The following is a 24015-nucleotide window of genomic DNA, read 5'->3' as shown; positions in this document are numbered from 1 at the left end:
TTTGATCCATAAGTCGGATGGACGCACAAGACACGTCGTTGGAACCGCAATGATGATGTGAACAAGGTGGCATATGTCTCGGGTCGATCCGGGTTGGGTCTACGTGACTGGACCCAAGGATGATCGCAAACACAATCCGAGGGTCGTGGGTCGCCGGAATTCGACTGGTAGGACCACGAGACTACAAGAAATGAAATGCATACTCACACACACACACATGCACATGCAGGAACTGGGGTTGGGTCTTATATATCTCTTGGTCTTGAATATGTTTTAGAACTGGATCCTCTTGAGGTTTCCCTTGATTTCGAATTTGATTAAGGAATCCCTGAGTAGTAGCAGTTTGTCCATTCCTCCAACTGAAGTTTGGATGATTTCTCTAACTAGGATTGTATGTATTGGAGGTAGGTCCATTGAAAGGTCTTTGGTAAATGATCACGGCAATAGATTGCTCATTCAGCACCTCTTGAAAGGTAATTATTATTGGACAATTTTCAGTTGTGTGAACATTACAAGCACAAATAGTGTGACCAGTTTCCTTAACCTTATCCTTCTTTAGTTTCATAGCCTTGAATTTCCTTATGAGATTAAACACTTTAGCATTGAGATCATCATCCTCTTTCAGAAAGTATAATCCAGCCCTCTCCTTTGATTGAGTGGGCTTAGAAGTGGTGCTTGATTTTGGGGAGGTGTACCATAATTGTGCATTTTCAGCAAGTCTCTCCAAATAGTCACACACATCATCAACATTTTTATTCATGAATTCCCCATTGCACATTGTCTCGACCAATTGGCGCATGGAAGATGTCAGACCATCATAGAAAAAGTGTATAATGCTCCACGTTTCAAAACCGTGTTGTGGGCATGAAATGACAAGATCCTTGAACCGCTCTCAACATTGGAAGAATGTTTCATCCTCCTTTTGGGCAAAGTTCATGATTGACTTTGACTTTATGAGGGTGTTTATTTTATGATGTGGAAAATTTTTCTTTATGAACTCCCTTATCATGTCATTCCATGTGCCAATATATCAAGGACGTAGTGAATGCAACCACATCTTAGCTTTCTCTTTCGAAGAAAAGGGAAAGAGTTTCTATCATGCCCCAGACTTGGTGACTAAACTTACAAGGAACCCGATAACCGGTTCTGGACGCAATAGCCTCCGTGGAACCCCATTCTCGGCTCTGACACCATTTTTCGATCCTGAGATTCTACAAGGATTTCCATATCATAAATCTAATCCAATAGAGCATACCCAAGATCATAATATAGTAACCATAGAAAGTAACTATAGGAGCGCATTACATAATCCACTAGGAATTTAAAACTTTATATAGGTACATAGGCTGAAAGGGAAATACATAAGTTATAAAGAAGGAAAAACTACAACAAGTCCTCAGCACGCTCCAACAAGCTCCTCAGCTACTGCGATGACATAGGATCTCCTGCACGCATCAATCGTGCATAAGCTTGTAGAAAGCTTAGAGGGTGGTGTAAGTGTGTGTAATACTGGTGTCGGGAAAGCAATATCAGAGAATGCAGAAATGTGGCATGAACCATAAATACCATCAATGCTAACAGCCATACTAAGGCTATGCTATACCAAGCATAAATGTAGTAAGCCACACCAAGGCTACACAACGTATGAGTACTGGGCTCCATGCCAAGGCGATGCACAAGAGGCCTACGTAGCCAATGTTATATGCAAGATGCAATGCAATCATGCCAGTCCTCACATCAAGTCCACATATCAGTATAGTTCCTCTCTAGGGGAAACCACCGGGGTCAAGTACACTATTGGTTGACTACCGCTCTCCAAGACACGCACAGTCAAACGAGTGTAAGAGACCACACTAACCGCCTATGAACAGCTAATTACCAGCAAGGCTCGACAGTAGCGAACCCATTCACGAGCTAGTCAAACTCAGCCTATATATTGCCCCCTCACTCAGGTGGGTAAGGCCACACCCCATCTCAACTAACCATGCTACAGTGGGAGACGCGGCCTAATGGTTTAAGGCACTCAGGCGCTCATGATTTCCACTCAGTCTCAGCGTTGAGGGGTCTTCTTGGTACCTTGAAGGTTTAGTGGCTTTCACCCAGGGACATCCTATGTGCCTCAAATGCTTAAGCAACATTTTCGGTGTCCACACATGGTCATCCATGATATACATGTGGAGGCTACAACCTTGATGAAGTAAGGGCGAATATCCACATGCTATGTAATGCAAGATGCATGAATCACACAATCAACCATGCATCAATCCTAAGCATCCAACGTGCTCAAGAGGGGAAAACTCCATCCCTCAGAGGAAATACCAAATGTCCTGTCCAATGGCACAACCATGACCAATCACATCTCAACCAATCATGCATATGATGCGTATGGGAGTGGGTCATGAAGATGAGATGTTCTGTCTACCTACCCAAGTAGGGTCTAGGTACTTAGACAATCCCCATAAGGAATACAACTCAAGTGGGGGCCCAATAACCTAGGGCAACAAGAGTCTAAGGTGGGCATTCAACCACGCTTAGAAGGGAATGGGCCTAGAGGGGTCCATAATGGGGACATTCAACCACCATTTCCCCAAAAGGCATAACCAACAACAAGCCATATAGATGCAAAGCCCAAGGCCCACATCCAAGCCACATACATGAATCCCACATAAAGGCATAAGAAAAAAAATAGCCCAATCCACCTATAACAATATGGGTCAAAAGAAGGGAATTCAAGGCCTGAGTCTCAATGGAATCTATGCATTAAGTTGGACTTGGTGGGCAACCCATGAGCACAAGTACATGGCCCAAAATCAAGTCTAAGCTGGGTAAAATGTGCCTCACAATATCAGTCTAATAACTGGTAATTTAAGTGGGTAATTAAGGGCCCGATTTCACCTTTACTACAGCCCACAAGTCCAGCAAAATGGTGAAAAATAGCCCATGCACATGGTTGGGCCAAGCTGGGACGTCCTAGCCCAATCTGGGCCCACTGGAAGTCCTAAAAATCTGATCTATGTTTGGGTCCACAAATGATCACTAAAGGTGGCCCATAATGCATTAATTTAGCCCGAGTATTTTAAAATATAAGGGAGCAACAAATATCCAAATTTCTCAATATGGTGTGGCCCACATCCAATAAAATTTTAGCCATAACAATGTTCTTCTGGGGCCATTGCTGGACTTTTAGCCCACCCAACTTCCTGGGCCTGATGAGGTCCATAAACTTGTCAAAATATGTGGAAATTTATCTCATAAAGGCCAACAATAATCAAGGGGGGCCCCCATCAAATGGAGAGTGGGTCAACACCATAGAAATCAAGTGGGTCTGCTGCTAGACTGTAAGTCCAGCAACAACCCAAGAATAGTTGGGCGTCCCATGGGTTGGGCGGTCCAAGGCATGGACAGCCTAGGCCAATACATACATCAAGGTGGGCTCCACATGTCCTAAAGCAGGCCCCACAGGGGACGTCCACCAAGGGTGGACCCTCCCACGTGGGCCACCCAAATGGAGGAAACACACCATCATGGTGGGCCTGCACACTGGGGACGACCAACCCACGCTAGATGTCAACCCAGCTGGACATCCAGTAGGGCTGTTGTCCCAGCCCTGTGGTCCTCAACAATCATGGCCCTGTGGGCTCTCGAAACATCAGAGGTGGGTCCCAAAAAAAAATCATCCATAAGGTGCAATGGGTTTGGACCCAAAAACTTCTACAATAGCAAAGAGGACAGTAAGGTTTGAAGAAAAAATCTGCTACTACAGGTTGTTGTCCTCAACTTGAGCACTCCATTAGAGTGGGTCTAGGGCCTCTAAAAAATTAGAAAAATAGGGGGCCAAGATCCCCTAACATGTATACATCAAGATGGAGTTCAGAAAAGTGGCCCACCTTTACAAGAAAAATTTATAAATTTCAGATTCCATCAGACTGTATTACTGGACTGTAGACAGAAATCTAGTTGTCCAACCATCTTGGCCCACTCTTTTGGCTGCCCAAATGAGGTCAGATGAAGGTGGAAATTGGCATGCATATATGTGGGGTCTACACCTTTAAGAATAACATATCAAATGGGGACAAACACCCCACCAAACACCCCAAAATCTGAGCTCCAGTCAGTCCAAAAAGATTCAGGACCGTGACATATTGCTGAAATAAAATAATTATAACCACCACTAAAAGAGGAAATCATCCCATAAAAATTGTGGTATGAACCACCTCAGTGGGCCCCATAAACATCCAAACCATTTCCACCATCAAAACCCCTTTGCATGTGCCCCTTTTTGTTCATTTAGGGCCACAACGTTCATGGATTGAACTGTCAAGGACGTCCACTCCCTTGGGACGGTCTGGATATTTCTGAGCCACAAGGTGGACCACACACATCATGACCAGAGGTATATATAAGGGAAAAGTAAAAGATTCGGCCACATGGGAAGGGGCTCCGCCACATTGAAGCCCTTCCCTTCATCACACAATCACACACATCCACTATTACATGTTTACAAGGATCTACAAGAGCATAATGCTTCCTACTCAAGATCTACAAGGGAGATGCAATCTCCACCAAGGATTAGGGTCTAGATGACCCAAGGAACCTTGAACATAAGAAAGAAAGCCATGTAGGGGTCCATCGAGGATGGCCCCTTGCATGGATCATCCACGCACAAAGAATGGGCTATGAGCCACATCCATGAAGACATGGGGGCCATCACCATCATTTGATGGACCCCACATGCTCTAAGATGAAAGAAAAGAGGAAGAACAACTATGAAACAAAAGAAATCAAAAATCTATCTCTATCTAAAGAACACCTACCTTAAGATCTATCTTCAATCATTCACCACTATGATCTTCCAGCTCCAAGGAAGGGGTTTATATGGTGGAGATGGGTTAGGAATGGTTAGATTAGAGGGAATTAGAGAGAAAGGAGGCTGGAGAAATGGAGATGGTGGGGACGTTGGAGGAGTTCTAGCAAGAGCGAATAGAGGAGAAATAAGATGGGAAAGAGAGGCTTGGGAGATGTACCTAGAAGGCAATGATTTGTCTCTCTAAAAGAGGCTAGTCATAATGGCCTAAATACGAGAAATGCAATAATAGGCATAGGAGAAGCAACCCATGCTTGCTAGGGGCTAAGCTATAAGGTAGGCTTTCTAGAAAGTTATGAATAGGGATGACATCATCATGCATGGAGAAATGTGCAATGTTAAGGTGGGTCCCACCAAATCACACATCAACGGTCCAAATAGAACGCGGCACATAACTTATGATGTACACATCGGATTCACGCACAAGATGTGGCGTTGGAACTGCGGCGCCGATGCAGTCATAATGGGATAGGTTTCGAGTTGATCCGAGTCAGGTCTACGTGATCGGACTTAAGGATGATCGCAAACACTATTTGTAAGTCGCGGGTCACTGAGATTCGACCGGTAGGATCGTGAGACCTAAAAGAACGACATGCACACTGGGGATAGGATCTTACAACTCTCCCCACCAACAAAGTAATTTTGTCCTCAAAATTGCCAAAACCAAAAAGACAAACATGCATAAACATCATGATATATATCATTAAGCACAAGAGAAGGTGATACATAAAGCAATACAACAATCAAGCATCAAACAAATGGGGATAATGCTCTCGAATCTCGGCTTTGCGCTCCTAAGATGCCTCAACCTCCTAATGATTACCCCACTGCACCTTCACCAGGGGAATAACCTTGGTCTTGAGAACCTGCTCCTTCCGATCAAGGATACAAATCAACTGCTCAATATAAGAAGCATCCTCTCGGACCTCAAGGGCTGCCAATCAATCATTGGAATAATGTCCGATCAACACTTCCACAGCATAGACACATGGAACACATCATGAATCTTGGACAACTCTAGAGATAATGCAAGCCTATAGGCCACAGCGCCCTAGCGCTCGGTAATATCAAAAGGTCCAATAGACCTCGGGGCAAGCTTGCCCTTCACTCTAAATCGAACCACGCCCTTCATAGGTGAGACCTTGAGATATATCATGTCCCTAATTGTAAACTTGAGGGGTCGACGCCGACGATCAACAAAACTCTTCTGCCGGCTCTGAGCTATGCGCATCCTCTGCCTGATAATATCAACAATCTCTGATGTCTTATGCACAAGCTCAGGACCTAGGAGACGATGCTCTCTAACCTTGGTCCAACAACTAGGAGATCTGCATGATCTACCATATAGTGCCTCAAAAGGAGCCTGCTGATAGTCGCCTGATAATTGTTATTGTACGCGAACTAGGCAAGGCGTAAATGCTTGTCCCAACTACCCCCAAAGTCAATCACACAGGCTCTGAGCATATCCGCAAGGATTTAGTTGACCCTTTCGGTCTACCCATCCGTCTGTGGATGATAAGCGGTACTGAGCTGCAAAGTAGTCCCCATCGCCTGCTAAAAGTTCCTCCAAAACTGAGAAGTAAATATGGGGTCTCGGTCAGATACGATCGAAACCAGAATGCTGTGGAGTCACAATTTCCTCAACGAAGATCCTCGCCAACCGATTCAAAGTCCAAGAAGCACGCATCGGAATGAAATGCACCTACTTTATCAGATGATTGATGACAACTCAGATGACATCATGATTGCGCTGAGTCCTCGGCAAACCCATGATGAAATCCGTCGACACATGCTCCCACTTCCAAACTAGAACGCTGAACGGCTGCAAGGGACTAGGGGGTCTCTGGTGATCGGCCTTGACACGCTAGCAAGTGTCACACTCGGCCACAAAACTAGCAATCTGGCGCTTCATCCCTGGCCAGAAATACTGCCTCTTATATCTCTGTACATCTTTGTGCAGCCCGGGTAGATCGTAAGTCTTGATAGGTGTGCCTCAATCATCAGATCTCTACACAACTCTGGCACGTCTAGGACACACAATCGGCCTTTGTAGCGAAGTCCACCATCGAAACCAATCTACCAGTCTGATTGCTCCACGGATACTGCCTCTGCTTGGTATTCCTGAAGCGACTCGTCTGTCTGCTGGGCCTCGATCACTCTAGCAACCAGAGAGAGTTGAATCGACAAGCTCAAAAGCTGAACAATAGAAGAATGCAGACTGAACTCAAAGTTGAACTCCGATACATCCTCGAGCATCTGCCACTCTCGAACCATCATCTATGCCACTAGGCCTCGTGGCTGACGGCTGAGCGCGTCCGCCACCATGTTCGCCTTACCCAGGTGGTACTGAAGGTCAAAGTCATAATCCTTCAACAACTCCATCCATCGCCTCTATCTCATGTTCAACTTTGACTGCAAAAACAAATACTTCAAGCTCTTATAGTCCAAAAAGAGCTCGAACCTAACCCCATAGAGATAATGCCTCCACACTTTTAGTGCAAAGACAACAACTGCTAGCTTTAGATCATGCGTGGGGTAGTTCAGCTCGTGGACCGTGAGCTGGTGTGAGCATACGCCACTGGCTTCCCTTGCTGCATCAGAACAGCACCTAAACCAACTCTGGAGGCATCAGTGAAAATAACAAAACCATCGCTCTCATCAGGAAGAGCAAGGATAGGAGTGGATGTGAGGCGGTTCTTCAACTCCATAAATGCCTCCTCACAGGAATTACTCCAGAAAAACTTAGAGCCCTTCCACATCAACTGGGTCAGCGGTGCTGTAATATGGGAGAAACCCTCAATAAATCGTCGATAGTACCCTGCTAGACCAAGGAAGCTACGGATCTCAGTCGCGTTCATGGGCTGGCCCCACTGACGCACTGCACCAACCTTCGAGGGGTCCACATCAACGCCCTTCCTCATCACCACATGATTGAGGAACTTCACTTTCTCCTGCCAGAACTCACACTTCTCCAGCTTCGCATATAGCTGGTGGGCACAGAGGGTCCTGAGCACAATCTGCAAGTGCTCCTCATGGTCCTCCTAGGTCCTTAAATACACCAGAATATCATCAATAAACACCACCAAAATTGATCGAGGAAGGGCTGGAAGACCTTGTTCATCAGCTGCATGAACATGGCAGGCGCATTGGTCAACCCAAAAGATATGACCAGAAACTCAAAGTGACTGTAGCGCGTCCGGAAAGCTGTCTTCGGAATGTCCTCCTCTCGGACCTGAATCTGATGGTAACTGGAGCACAAGTAAATCTTAGAAAAGAACTGAGCATCCTGCAGCTAGTTAAACGAATCATCTATCTTGGGAAGCAAGTATCTATTCTTAATAGTGACCTTACTGAGCTCGTGGTAATCCACGCAGAGCCTCAATAAGCCATCCTTCTTCACTAATAATACAGGGGCTCCCCACGACGAACTATTGGGACGAATAAAACTTAACTCCGAAGCTCATCCAACTACTCCTGCAGTTCCCACAATCCATCGGTGCCATCTGGTAGGTGGCTTTCGAAATATGCGCAGTACCGGGCACCAAATCAATCTGAAACTCTATCTGCCGACCCGACAACAAACCCGGGATCTCCTGGAACACATTAGGGAACTCGCAAACTACTGGCAGCTGATCAATACCACAGACTCCTCAACAATACAAGCCAACAAACTGGATAATGGCTCTCGTCTGGGCTCGGTAACGAACTAGAATTTCGGCAAGCCAGGAATATGAAATGTGACTGTCCTCATTGTATAGTCCAAGATAGCATGGTACTCGGCAAGACAATCCATACCCAGGATAACATCATACTCGGCGATCGGCAGAACAAACAAGTCAGTGGGTGGGAACATCTCACCAACCAAAACTGGGCAAGAAGAGTAACAACGACTTAAAATTGTGGACTTCCCCAAGGGAGTCAAAACGGCTAAAGCCTCGGGCGTGAACTCTAATGGAGAACCGGTCGATTGGCAGAACTCCTTGGCTACAAATGAATGAGATGCTCCATAATCAAATAAAACACGAGCAATACAAGCAGAGATAGGAAGAATATCCTTAACTTGTCCTCCAAAAGATGACTGCGGGTCTTGTTGGGCTGCGTAGAAACGGCCCTATGTAGGCAAGGGAAGCAAGCTTGAAGACTGTGGATCCTGACACTGCACTTGCTATGCGACGATATATACTTGACCTAGGGACTCTAGGGGAGGTGCATGTCCCCTCAGTTGTTGTCTCTGTTGCTGCTGCAGCCGCTGTGGTGACCTACCCTGCTGCCTTTGCTGCTGGGGAGGAGGCCTATGAATAGGAGTCTGATGCTGGGGTCGCTGTTGCTGCTGTTGTGGAGGATGGGGCAGGGGCAGCTACGGTGCCCTCTGCTACTGCAGGAGATGAGGACACTCACGCCTACGATGCCCAGACTTCCCATAACCATAACATATGCCAGTAAAAGGCCTAAAAGAAGGAGTTATTGGCTGCGACGAGGATGAAGCTGGCTACGCTGCAGGCTGCCTAAACCTAGAACGACCTCGATGCCGTCAGTGCTGGTGCTGACGGGAACTACCGAAAGGTGCCTTCCACTTCTGATCTCCGCTAGAACTCTGATCTCGGGTCCTCTAGGACAAGGTCCAATCCTCCTCATAAACTAAGGCCCTGTGCACGACCTCATTAAATGTCGTCAACAAATGTCCCATGACGTGACTGCAAAGGGTGGGACGCAAGCCGCTTATAAAACATTTAGCCTTCCACTTCTCATCGTCGATAAGGTAGGAGGCAAAACGAGACAATACAACAAATCAGGCCTCATACTGAGACACCGTCATCTCACCCTGCACCAGGGTCTCAAACTCTAGGGCCCTCTACTCACGGATATGCTCTGGGAAGAACTTCTGGTCAAAACGAATAACGAACTCCACCCACGTCCACACAAAATCAAGTCCGACCATCCTTAAAACTGACATCCAGCAATGACGGACCTTGCCCTGAAGAAGGAAAACGGCCAATGGAACTCTTTGCTGACTGGTGCACTGCATGGTGTCAAATATCTTCTCCACCTTGGTGTGCAATAACTCTGCTGCAGAAGGGTCCGACTCACCCCGGAACCGTGGGGGATCATGCTGCCTAAAGTCTCAAAGCAATGCTCTCACTCGCAATTGTTGAGACTGCTCAGGGGTCTCAGAAACTGGCTGATGGGTCTGAAGAGCAGCAGTGACAGCCTGCATCATCTGCTAGAAATGCTCGGCACCAACCGGAACCGTCAAAAATGCAGGGGCGGCATTGGCCTCATACGAAGGCACAGGTGCTATGGGAGCCTCGGGAACAGGTATGGCAGGCTCAGGTGGGGGTACAGGTGCCACTGGGGTGGAATCACGACCTCAAGTATAGGATCAGGACCAGGGTCTGCAATGAGTGGAGCAGGATGTGCTCGGTTTGCTGGAGTGGAATAAGGACCAAGGCCACGGGCACCACAGCCATGGGCACCACGTCTAGGCAGCATCGTTTACAAAACAACAAGGATGATGGACACATTAAGATCAGAACCTCGAAGGCTAAAACAGAAATAAGGGAAACGCACTCGAGACACGACTTGTCCTAAGCTCATAGTAGATATGTGATGTCACCCTAAGTTATTCCGTAAGTTACTTGTTATGCTCTGATACCAACAATTGTCACGCCCCAGACTCGGTGATCGGACTCACAAGGAACCAGATAACTGGTTCCGGACGCAACAGCCTTCATAGAACCCCATTCTCAACTCTTGACACCAATTTTCGATCCTAGGATTCTACAAGGAGGATTCTCATATAATAAATCTAATCTAATAGAGCATACCCAAGATCATAACATAGTAACCATAAAAAGTAACCATAGGAATACATTACACAATCCACTAGGAAATTAAAACTTTATACAGGTACATAGGTCCAAAGGGAAATACATAAGTTGTAAAGAAGGAAAAACTGTAATAAGTCCTTAGCATGCTCCAACAGACTCCTCAGCTACTGCAACAACCTAGGATCTCCTGCACACATCAATCATGCATAAGCTTATAGAAAGCTTAGAGGGCGGTGTAAGTGTGTGTAATACCAGTGCCAGGAAAGCAATATCAGAGAATGTGGAAATGCAGCATGAACCATGAATACCATCAATGCTAACAGCCATACCAAGGCTATGCTATATCAAGCATGAATGCAGTAAGCCGTACCAAGGCTATGCTATACCAAGCATGAATGTAGTAAGTCATACCAAGGCTATGCAACGTATGAGTACCGGGAGCCATGCCAAGGTGATGCACAAGAGCCCTACGTGGTCAATGTTGTATGTAAGATGCAATGCAATCATGCCAATCCTTACATCAAGTCCACATATCAGTATAGTTCCTCTCTAGGAAAAACTACCAGGGTCAAGTACATTACTGGTTGACTGTTGCTCTCCAAGACCTGCATAGTCAAACAAGCTTAAGAGACCACACTACCTGCTTGTGGACAGCCAAATACCAGCAAGGCTCGAGGGTAATGGACCCATTCACATGCTGGTCAAACTCAGCCTAGCTATTACCCCCTCACTCAAGCGGGTAAGGCCACACCCCATCTCAACTGACCACACTATAGTGGGAGACACGGCCTAACGGTATAAGGCACTCGGGCACTCATGATTTCCACTCGATCTTGGCGTTGAGGCGTCTTCTTGGTATCATAAAGGTTTAAGGGCTTTCACCCAGGGACATCCTATGTGCCCCAAATGCTCACGCAACATTTCCAATGTCCACACGATATACCTGTGGAGGCTTAAGTCTTGATGAAGCAAGGGTGAATATCAATGCTAGATGCATGAAACATACAATCAATCATGCATCAATCCCAAGCATCCAATGTACTCAAGAGGGAAAAGCTTCATCCCTCAAGGGAAACACCAAATGTCCTGTCCAATGGCATAACTATGACCAATCACATCTCAACCAAGCATGCATATGATGCGTATAGGAGTGGGTCATGGAGATGAATAAGGGTGCCAATGTAGTGAGATGTACTCTCTACCTACCCAAGTAGGGTCTGGGTACTTAGACAATCCCCATAAGGAATACAACTCAAGTGGGGGCCCAATAACCTGGGGCAACCCATAAGACTTAAGCATACAAAGTTATAAGCCTAAATGACATAAATGGGCCTAACAAGAGTCTAAGGTGGGCATTCAACCACACTTAGAAGGGAATGGGCCTAGAGGGGTCCATAATGGGGACATTCAACCACCATTTCCCCAAAAGGCATAACCAACAACAAGTCATATAAATACAAAGCCCAAGGCCCACATCCAAGCCACATACATGAATCCCATATAAATGCATAAGAAAAAAAAATAGCCCAATCCACCTATAACAATATGGGCCAAAAGAAGGAAATTCAAGGCCCAAGTCTTAATGGAATCCATGCATTAAGTTGGAGTTGGTGGGACAACCCATGAGCACAAGTACATGGCCTAAAATCAAGTCCAAGCTGGGTAAAATGGGTCTCACAATATCAGCCTAATAACTAGTAATTTAAGTGGGTAATCAAGGGCCCAATTTCACCCTTACTATAGCCCACAAGTCCAACAAAATGGTGGAAAACAGCCCATACACATGGTTAGGCCAAGCTGGGACGTCCCAGCCAAATCTGGCCCCTCTGGAAGTCCAAAAAATCTGATATATGTTTGGGTCCACAAATGATCACTAAATGTCATGCCCCAAACTTGGAGATTGGACTCACAGGAATCCCGATCGCCGAATCCGATACTGACAGCCTCCGTAGTACCCCATTCTCGGCTCCCAACGTCCATATGCCAGATTTCGATCCTGGGATCCTGCAAGGAGGATTTTCCATTGTATTTTTATCTCGTAATAAGCATAACCACAAGTTTACCCAAATCACAAAGGCAACATCATCATCACATATCCACTAATATAAATATTTGAATACAATGCTGAAAGGGAAATACATATGTATCAAAATCAAAGCTCTAGAAGTCCGCTGCACGCTCCAAGTTCAACGCTGCTGCGACCTAACGCCACATGCACGCATCTATCGTGCATAAGCTTATAGAAAGCTTAGAGGGTGGTGAAAGTGTGTGTAAGGTAAGTGCCAAGTATACAATAAAGCCCATAAATCATACATCATCAGAATAAACAGAAATACTGATAAGATCATGAATCATACAATATCAGAGTAAGTAAAAATATACTAGTAAGTCCATGAGTCATATAAATTAGGGTATGCAATGTAGATCATAATGAGCCAAATATCATATACCGCGGATACAATGCAATGTGCAAATCCTGACAAGTCCGTCTAAGCCATATAAGTGCAGAAACGTAGCAATCCAAAATACCATATGTCGTGGATGACATGCAATATGCGATGCGAATGAAATGACCAAGATGGAGTGAAGTCGGGATGATATTACGTAGTATCGCAGGCTATGGGGTCCATCACAAGTGAATTCTATCCAAACCAGTCTCATACTTAAATTAGATAGTCAAACACAATGTGGTAAACTCCTGATCTCAAGTTAGTCTCACGCCCCAACTGAAATCCTGGCCATTACAAAGGTACACATAATAAATAGTTACGCACCACCAGCCCGAGTGGATAGTGAATGGATGAATTAATGAGTATGCAACTCCTACTCAATAGCCTGCCAGCACAGTAGTATGCCAACCACTAGTAGCTCGCCCAGTGTGGTAGCTCGCCCAGGCCTTAGCCCTGCCCACATCACACCCGCCCACATTAACGTCCACCCACGAGCACCCGCACACATGTGCAACAGTGACGGGGTGTCATAATATCATGTCAATCCTCATATCAAGTCCACATATTAGTATTGTTCCTCTCTGGAAAATCACCGGGGTCTATTACACTCCACATTGACTGTCATCTCCCTAGCCGCACAGTCCAGCGAGTGGAAGAGACCACACTATCCACCTGACCAGTAGTCTACCAATACCTACCCGGCTCGTCGATAGCGGACTCATTTGCGAGCTGGTCAAACTCAGCCTAGGTTACAGCCCCCTCACTCGAGTGGATAAGGCCATGCCCCCTCCCAACCGACCATGACACAGTGGGAGATGCGGCCTACTGGTATTCGACACTTAGGCGCTCATGTATCTACTTAGTTTATACGTTGGGGCGTCTCCTAGCTTCGGAGGTTCTGGGACTTTCACTCAAGGACATCCTAAGTGCCCATAGTGCTAGAACCAAGTATTTTCAGTGTTCCATCTGGCCATCCATGATGTGCCTGTGGAGGCCATGGCCCTGATATCGCTAGGGCATACAATGATCATGTCACACATATGCGAGATGCATGAGTCACACCGTCTAGTCATGCAGCAATCCTGCACGTATCGTGCGCTCTTGTGGGTAACTCCTATCAGTGAGTCCCATAAATAGTCTGCCTAATGGCATATGATATGATCAGTCACTACTCATATCAACCATACATATGATGTGTATTGGCATGAATTATGGAGTTACACTAAACATGTTATAAGGTGATGAACTATCCTCACAACGAAGATGGGCCTAGATGGCCTACACACAACAAGTATGGGCCCATCAATGGGCCCTAATGAGAGTTATAATGCAGACATTTAACCAACATTATTCTTACAATGTGGACATCAAACCATCATTACTCCCAAGGCATAGCCCGCCATAATCATCATTACATAAACCATGATAGAATCACACATTGCAATGGACTTCTGTACATCCCATTGGGCCTCGACCCATGGGTCTTAAATACATCTAATGGGCCTTATAACATGAGCCTCATATATATCAAGGTGGGCCTCAATGGACGGGCCACAAATACATCAATATGGACCTCAATAATGGGCCTTTATACACATCAAGGTGGGCCTCAACAACGAGCCTTTATAAATTTCCAAAAATGAGTCATATTGAAGGATCATTTGGACCATACCCCAAGTGACAGTGGAGATAATAATTTTCACTGTTAAAATAATTCACAGGGCCTACTATAAAGTTTATTTTCCAACCAACCCAATCATAAGGTCATAAAGACCTAGATTAAGAGAGAGAACGATTCCCCATTGATCCAGAACTTCCGTGATCCAAATGGGTTTCAATGATAGATGTTCAATCCTCCACTATTTCTATGGTGTGGTCCACCTGATCAATGGGTGATCATATCACGGTGTGGGCCACCGTAATGAATTTGAGATCTAACCAATTCATAAGTTAATATAGCGATAGATGAAGTAAAAATAAAAATATAAGCTTAATTGGAAATTATTGTAGCCTTTAGAAGTTTGAACGGTGGATGTCACTGTCCACTACTTTTCAGTGGTGGGGTCCACATCCAGTGCATGGACGGTTAGGATATAACACATGCCTCATGGTCAGGGTCCATGATAAGGGTCGAATATTGCATATCAGACCCTAATTATTGCCTGATTTTACGTACATGATAATGCTTAATGGAATATTTTAATCGTGTTTTTGTTGTAGGGTGTAATCAGGAGCGTTGACTGAAAAAAGTACTAAAAGCGTGGATTTGATGCTCCGAAGCCACCAAAGCAAGGGACGGACCCCAGGGGACCAAGATCAACGGATTTACACGCCAGGGATCCAAGAAAATCAAGCCGCTCACATTAAAAAGGCCCGAAAATAGTCTAGATTGCAAGATCACATAGTACCCGCCATCCGATTGACACGAAACCTCATACATGGTCTGGGGGATATAAATTAACCATACATATAAAATTTCATCCATTGAATATCTCAGAAAGTGGCCCAACGGCCAGATCAGCCCTTTAATTCATTAATTGGGGCCCACCTACAATCTGGATATACTTCAAAATTGACCTAGACGGTTTAAATAAGATGAGAAGCAGGATGGATGGATTGGATTTCTCGACAGCATCACAGTGGACCCCATATGTACATCGTGTGTACATAGTGTACACACGCCCGACGAGCATCGGATCGACTAAGGCGGGTCAGCAGGCGCTGACCCGCTTCTTCCTCTCAAGACGGCAGTTGCCATTTCTAGCACAACGAACGGATGGACGTTGTCCGTCTTACGGAAGCTTATGGGCCCCACTCATGACCCGTACGGTAGATCCAAGCCGTCCATCTTGTAGAGGGGGAAAAACCCATTAAACTCATGCTGACCGTTTGTGCCCATACACACATACGTGCTCGCTAAAGAGGCCACAAACAGGTATCATGCAATGTTCAAAACGGTTGCAGCATGATTGTTTCTCTGGGCCGTGTCAATGGACGCTCAAAACCATCTATCTTTGAACGAAATTTCATCCTGAATCTGATGTAAGGGGTGGATTTTTCTAAAAACACTTCTGTCACGTCCGTGAAAAATAGACTTCCGGGCGGTTGTGGCCAACCATATTTGATCAGATGGAAGATCTGATCCGTCCATCGTATAGGCCAGCCAAAAACGTCCTAGGAGACATTGATTTTACGGATAAAGTACAAAGAACAAGGGACTTATGAAGCCCCAAAGTTTGCTGCGAAAAGGCTTTCGCTGCGCGTGCGACAGCTTTCCAAATCTAATTTTCACCACTCCAGCCACTCCAGCAGCTATAAAAAGAGATGCAAAACGTGGACAAGGGAGAGGAGGAGATCCAGGGAGAGCTTGGTTGGACGTATAGCAAAGCAAAAGAGAAGAAAGGGGAGCCAGGGAACAGATCCAGAGAAGAGAAAGAGAAGAAAAGAGAAGAAAGAGGAGAGAAGGATGTTTTTATTTCATCAATGTTATTTTTTTTACTTTCTAATTGATCACATGGATAGCTAAATTCCTTAGCTAGGGCTGAGATGAAGCCTCTAACTTGAATGATCCTTGTTTGTTGATTTAATCTTAACTTGATTGATTTGTTTCTTTCTCTAGTGTACTTGGCTGGAATTTTCGTACTTCTTTATGTTATGAGCTTAACCAAAGTCTAGTTATGGATGTTGTTTAGAATATTATTCTAGGTGCTTGTGTCTGACCATGAACAGGTTTCCTATAGGGGAAGAAACAGGAATCTACATCTCTTCATGCCTGACCATGGATGGAATGATGTGATCCATATGCTTCAAGGGATTATACATTTTGTGTGCCCGACCAAGGACATAGTTTGTGATTTATTTAATTTATATCAATTTGAATAGGGTGAATCAACAGGTAAAACAAGGGTTAGGATAATTAGGGGTGGATTCGAAAGTCCTAGTCTTCTCCTTGATTGAATTTTTCTCATTATTCTCGATTACTTTCTGTATATTTGTGTTAGTAGTTTGCTCAATTATTTGTTGGATTAGTTAAGAAGAATTGTAGATTTAAATTGTGAAAACCAGTCCTCGTGGGAACGATCTCGTAATACGTACCATATTTACATCTGATTTGTATACTTGCGAGTTTAAAATCATTTAAATCAGATTGGTTTAAAAATAAAACATCAAGTTTTTGGCGCCATTGCCGGGGACTGTTTCGGTCCAATTGGATTTAGGATTCTCTCTTATCATAATTCATAGTCTTAGGTTTTTACTAACTTTAGGTTAAATTTTTTTAGAAACTAACCTATTTCCTTGTAGGGTCCTGATATAAACTACTAATTTGGTAATCTCTTTCTAAATTCTCTACTTTTTCTAATTTCTATTTTTAGAATTAGGGTTTTATTTTTTTTAGAACTTTTCTATTTCTAGGTTTTTCTTTTTTAGAAATTTTCTATTTTCTAATTTTAGATTTTGATTCTTCTTTCAAGTAACTTTCTATTTTCTAGTTTTAGAATTTTTTTTCCCTTTTTAGAAACTAACTTAGCTTTTTATTTCTAAGATTAGAAACTTTCTTTTTTAGAAATTAACCGTTGCTTAGGATTTTTCTAGCATTATTTTAGGAAATTCAATTTATTTTTGTTATGTCTACAGGAATTGAGGAAGGAAGCTGTTAAATAAGATTGTCTTCAAAAGGAGGAGCTCTCAAATCTTCAGACATTCATCATCTCCTTTTCCGAGTTCTTCCTTCCAATTCTCGTTTACATAGCTTTCTCTTATTTTTAGGAATTCATAACTTTTATTTTTAGTTTTATTCATCTTAGGTTGCATCTTAGTTTAGTTTTCTTTCTTATATTGATAACATAGTTTATGCTAGGACGTAGATCTCTGAACATAGAACTAGCACCTTTCGATCCTGAAATAGAAAGAACCTTTCGTAGAAGATTTAGAAACATCCTATTTGAAATGGCGAAAGAGAATGGAACTAAAGCTCTTAGAGATTATTCAGCTCCTGTCCAATTCAATGCGCCTTCATGTATAGTGTTGCCTGCCACCACGACAACACACTTTGAACTTAAACCTGGGGTCATACAATTGTTGCCCTCCTTTTATGGTTCAGATAAGGAGGATCCATATCATCATGTGAAAGAATTCTTAGACATTTGCTCCACCTTTAAGTTCCAAAACTTTTCAGAGGATTTGATCCGTTTGTGCCTTTTTCCTTTTTCTTTGAAGGATAAGGCGAAAGCATGGTTGAATTCTCTAGGAGTTGGGTCTATCACTACATGGGACCAACTGTCTAAGAAGTTCTTAAACAAGTTCTTCTCGGTTCACAAAACTAATGCTCTCCATAGAGAAATTACGAATTTCATACAAAAAGAGGGTGAGCACTTTCATGAATGTTGGGAAAGATGGAAGGATTTACTTCTTAAATGTCCACACCATGGTTTTGAAAAGTGGCAACAGGTTCAATACTTCTATGACGGTTTGACACCCCAAAACCGTCGCATGGTTGACGCCACCAGTGGAGGGTCATTTATGACCAAAAGTGATGTCGATGCTTGGAATTTCTTTGAAACCTTGTGTGAAAACTCTCAGTAATGGGACTATTCAAATAGAGGTGAAAGAAGTCCTCAACCACTGAAGAAAGGGGGTATATATGAGGTAGGAGTCACGCCAGATCTTTATGCCAAAATTGATAGCCTGACAAAGAAGGTGGATGCTTTAATGTTAAACAATGGACCTCCACAAACAACTCAAGTCGAGTCATGTGCCATATGTTCTAGTCTCGCCCATCATACGCAGTCTTGTCCATCTAGTTCAACATTTCCAAAATTTCTCTCTGAACAAGTACATGCTATGAACACCTTTCGGAGACCTGGGAATGATCCTTACTTAGACACCTACAATCCAGGGTGGGCTAAGCATCCAAATTTTGCTTGGGCAAAAGGACCACAACAAGGAGGACCATCTGGAAATCCTCCTATGCAACCTTACTCCCAAGTTAGCAGTCAACAACCTCAGCAGTTCCCACAGTATCAACAAGTACCTCCGCAATCTAGAAAACCATCTCTTGAGGATACACTCAATCTTTTTATGCAAAGTTCACTTCAATTTCAAAAAGATACCCAACAAACTTTACTAGCTAACCAGCAAAGCGTACATGCAAATGCGCAATCCATTGCCAAGCTGGAAGTACAGTTGGGTCAACTTGCTGCCACATTGAGTGAGAGAGAGAAGGGCAAGTTCCCTAGTCAACCTGAGGTAAATCCAAGAGGACAGTATGAGATTGGCTCTAATTCAAACCAAGAACAATATCATGAGCAAGCCAAATCAATCATTACCCTTAGGTCCGGTAAACAGATCGAGAACAAAGTAGAGATGCCTAGGGAAGAATCAAATTCCAAATCAGAAGATCAAAATGAAGCGGAGAGACATACTAATACATCGAAAGCCCAAAAGCACTCTGACTCTCCAGGAACCACTCATGTGCCATCTTATGTGCCTAAAGCACCTTTTCCTCAATGTCTGGCACCGGTTAAGAAAGGAAACAACTTTAATGAGATATTAGATATGTTTAAGCAAGTGCAAATCAACATTCCGTTGCTTGATGCTATCAAGCAAGTTCCTGCTTACGCTAAGTTTCTTAAAGATTTATGCACTCAAAAGCGTAAAATGAATGTTCATAAGAAGGTCTTCCTTGTGGAGCAACTCAGCTCCATGATTCAACACAACACCCCTCCTAAATTTAGGGATCCAGGAGCTCCTACCATTTCTTGCGTCATAGGAGATCATAAGATTGAGAAGGCATTACTTGATTTAGGGGCGAGCGTCAATTTGTTACCATATTCTGTATATGAGCAGCTAGGACTTGGTGAGCTGAAATCAACCAAAATAACACTCCAACTAGCTGATAGATCTATCAAGGTGCCCCATGGTGTTCTTGAGGATGTGCTAATCCAGGTTGATAAGTTTTATTTTTCAGTAGATTTCATCGTTCTAGATACTCAGCCTGTCCAGAATCCTATAAGTTAAATCCCGGTTATCTTAGGACGTCCATTCTTGGCCACATCCAATGCAATCATAAATTGCAGGAACGGAGTTATGAAGCTATCCTTTGGTAACATGAAGATTAAAGTCAATGTTTTCAATGTTAGACAACAAATGTCAGACTCGGATGATATATTTGAAGTGAACATGATTGAGAGTCTAGTGCATGACTCTTTCCTTGAATCTTCCGAAAATGCTCTTGAGACTTGTTTAACACATTTTGGCATAGATTTTGACATAGAAAGTTCCATCCAAGAAGTCAATGCATTGCTTGACTCTAATCCAAAAATGGATACAACAAAATGGAAAGCTAGAGTGGAACCTCTTCCACCTTCTGAGTCTAAACTGGTCCCGTCTATTGAGAAACCACCCAAAGTCGACCTTAAACAATTACCTGAAACTCTCAAGTATGCTTTTTTAGGACCTTCTGAAACCCTGCCTGTCATCATAGCTGTTAACCTTGATAAAGAACAGGAGGGTAAGTTGCTTAATGTTCTTAGAGAACATAAGCCAGCTATTGGGTGGACAATAGTGGACATAAAGGGAATAAGCCCCACGGTGTGTATGCATCGTATTCATCTTGAAGAAAATGCAAAAACATCACGTGAAATGCAAAGGAGGCTTAACCCTAACATGAAAGAGGTCGTTCGGGCTGAGGTGCTAAAATTGTTAGATGTTGGTATCATTTACTCCATTTCGGATAGCACATGGGTCAGTCCAGTTCAAGTTGTTCCTAAAAAGTCTGGGATTATGGTGAAAAAGAATGAGGATAATGAGTTAGTACCAACTTGCATGACTACGGGTTGGCGAGCTTGTATTGATTACCATAAACTGAACCTGGTCACAAGGAAGGATCACTTTCCTCTTCCTTTCATAGATCAGATGCTTGAGAGATTGGCAGGGCACAGCTATTATTGTTTCCTGGATGGTTATTCTGGGTATAATCAGATTCCCATTGCTCCCGAGGATCAAGAGAAAACCACATTTACATGTCCTTTTGGTACATATGCCTATCGGCGTATGCCATTTGGGTTGTGTAATGCGCCTGTGACCTTCTAACGATGCATGATGAGTATTTTTTTAGACATGGTTGGGCGTTTCCTTGAGATTTTCATGGATGATTTTTCAATTTTTGGCTCTTCATTTGATGAATGTTTATACCATCTATCTCTTGTCTTGGAAAGATGTGAAAAAATGAACCCGGTATTGAATTGGGAAAAGTGCCATTTTATGGTTTAAAAAGGGATTGTACTCGGGCATGTTATTTCAAGTAAACGCATTGAAGTTGATAAAGCCAAGATTGATTTAATTTCTAGTCTTCCTCCACCTAGAACGGTTAAGGAGATTAGATCATTCTTAGGGCATGCAGGATTCTACAGAAGATTCATTAAGGATTTTAGCAAAATTTCTCGACCCTTATGCAATTTACTAGCTAAAGATGTTGCTTTTGTCCTTAATGATGAGTGTCGGCAAGCTTTTGATAAGTTGAAGCATTTACTGACTTCTGCTCCAATCATCCAACCACCTGATTGGAATTTACCCTTTGAGCTTATGTGTGATGCTTCGGATTATGCTGTTGGAGCCGTCCTAGGACAAAGATCGAACAAAATGTCTCATGTCATTTATTATGCTAGTAGGACTCTAAATGATGCACAGCTCAACTACTCTACCACTGAAAAAGAATTGTTGGCAGTAGTATTTGCTCTAGACAAATTCAGGTCGTATCTCATAGGGTTAAAGGTTATAGTGTTCTCAGATCATGCAGCATTGAAATATCTTCTTTCTAAAAAAAATGCTAAACCTCGATTGATTCAGTGGATTCTCTTGCTACAAGAATTCGATATTGAAATTCGGGATAAAAAGGGTTCCGAAAATGTGGTAGCCGACTATTTGTCTAGACTTGTCTTAGAGTCCACAGTGGATCCTTTGCCAATGAACGAGTCTTTCCCTGATGAACAACTTCTAACTATTTCTCAATTACCTTGGTATGCGGATATTGTAAACTATCTTATTACAGGTCAACTTCCTTCTCACTAAACTAAACAAGATAAATCTAAATTTCTTGCTGAAGTTAAACATTTCTTTTGGGACGACCCATACTTATTCAAAATTTGTCCTGATCAGATTATTAGGAGATGTGTGCCTGAGAGTGAGTTTCATAGTATAATCTCCTTTTGTCATGATCATGCATGTGGTGGTCATTTTGGTTCGAAGAAAACAGCTGCAAAAGTCTTACAAAGTGGATTTTATTGGCCTACACTGTTTCGAGACACCCATGCCTTTTGCTCAACATGTGATAGATGCCAACGTACGGGTAATATTTCCCACAGGAACATGATGCCACTTACCAATATTCTCATTGTTGAAATATTTGATGTTTGGGGTATTGACTTCATGGGCCCATTTCCACCATCATTCGGTTATGTGTATATCCTTGTGGCCGTCGACTATGTCTCTAAGTGGATTGAAGCAGTGCCATGTAAAACGAATGATCACAAAGTTGTAGTCCGTTTCTTAAAAGAAAATATCTTTTCTCGTTTTGGCACTCCTCGAGCAATTATAAGTGATGGGGGCACTCATTTTTGCAATAAACCGTTTGAATCTTTAATGAAGAAATATTCCATCACTCATAAATTTGCAACGCCATATCATCCACAAACAAGTGGTCAAGTTGAGGTGTCAAATCGGGAGATTAAACAAATTTTAGAGAAAACGGTTCGCCCCAATTGTAAGGATTGGTCGCAACGTTTGAATGATGCTCTTTGGGCATATCGTATGGCTTTCAAAACCCCGATTAGAATGTCTCCATACAGGCTTGTCTTTGGGAAAGCCTGTCACTTACCTGTGGAATTAGAACATCATGCTTATTGGGCCATCAAAACTTTTAATTTTGATTTAAACAAGGCTGGATCACACCATAAACTTCAACTCAATGAGTTAGAGGAAATTCGAAATGAGGCATATGAAAATGCAAAAATTTATAAAGAGCAGACAAAAATCTTCCATGACAAATCAATTCTTCGCAAGACATTTAAACCGAACCAGAAAGTATTATTGTACAATTTCAGGCTACACCTCTTTCCTGAAAAACTACGTTCGCGATGGTATGGTCCTTATCGAGCAATACAAGTATTTCCTCATGGAGCAGTTGAGATTCAAAATCTAACAAACGGGAATATCTTCAAAGTAAATGGTCAACGGCTGAAACCATATTTAGATGATTTGGTGAACAAAGATGTTAAGGAAATTTATTTGGCGGACCCAGGTTATCAAGATTGATTAATTCATGGTCCATTCTTGTCTGGCTGAACACGTTAAACTTAGCGCTCTTGGGAGGCAACCCAGTTTTTCATTCCATTTCACTTTTCTCATTCATGAGTTCAATGTTTGTGAGTAGCATTACTGCAAACCCTCACGAGACTACAACTCGTCCACTAGGGGTAACCTAGGGGTTTAAAGGCTTGTTGCATACGCTAAATGCAATCGAGAGCACCTGCGAAAGTGGTATAGGTAGGATTTTCTTTTTGCGTTTTTATCATTTTGCTTTTGTTGATTTCTCTCTTATGCTGACTCGCTCTTACATGGATATTTTTTTTGGAGAGCCTCTAGATTCTTTCATATAGGTACTATTTGTCCATTACTCTTTTACTTTTGTTGTCTCATGAGCATTGCATGTTTATTTCTTTTACATTGAGGACAATGTAGATTTTAGGTTGGGGGTGGGCGATTAGGTTGCCTCATCAGTATTTTCTTGGTCTTGAGCACAAATTGTGAAAAATTTTAAATTTTTCTGGAATTTCTTGTGCATTTGAAATGATTTTGAAGGATAAGTGTGATTTTA

At 43.1% G+C, this 24015-nt stretch overlaps 1 non-coding gene across 1 annotated transcript; it reads right to left on the bottom strand.

Moving 5' to 3' along the window:
* Window positions 1-18467: 18467 nt before the first annotated feature.
* LOC131254416 (small nucleolar RNA R71) lies at window positions 18468-18574 on the bottom strand. Its single transcript, XR_009175531.1, has one exon. It is a non-coding gene; the product is annotated as a small nucleolar RNA R71 (small nucleolar RNA).
* Window positions 18575-24015: the final 5441 nt, after the last annotated feature.

The sequence above is a fragment of the Magnolia sinica genome, chromosome 8, assembly GCF_029962835.1.
Source record: "Magnolia sinica isolate HGM2019 chromosome 8, MsV1, whole genome shotgun sequence".
In the NCBI taxonomy this organism is placed as follows: domain Eukaryota; kingdom Viridiplantae; phylum Streptophyta; class Magnoliopsida; order Magnoliales; family Magnoliaceae; genus Magnolia; species Magnolia sinica.
Note: the sequence above shows the minus strand (reverse complement) of the source record. Positions and strands in the feature narration are given on the sequence as shown.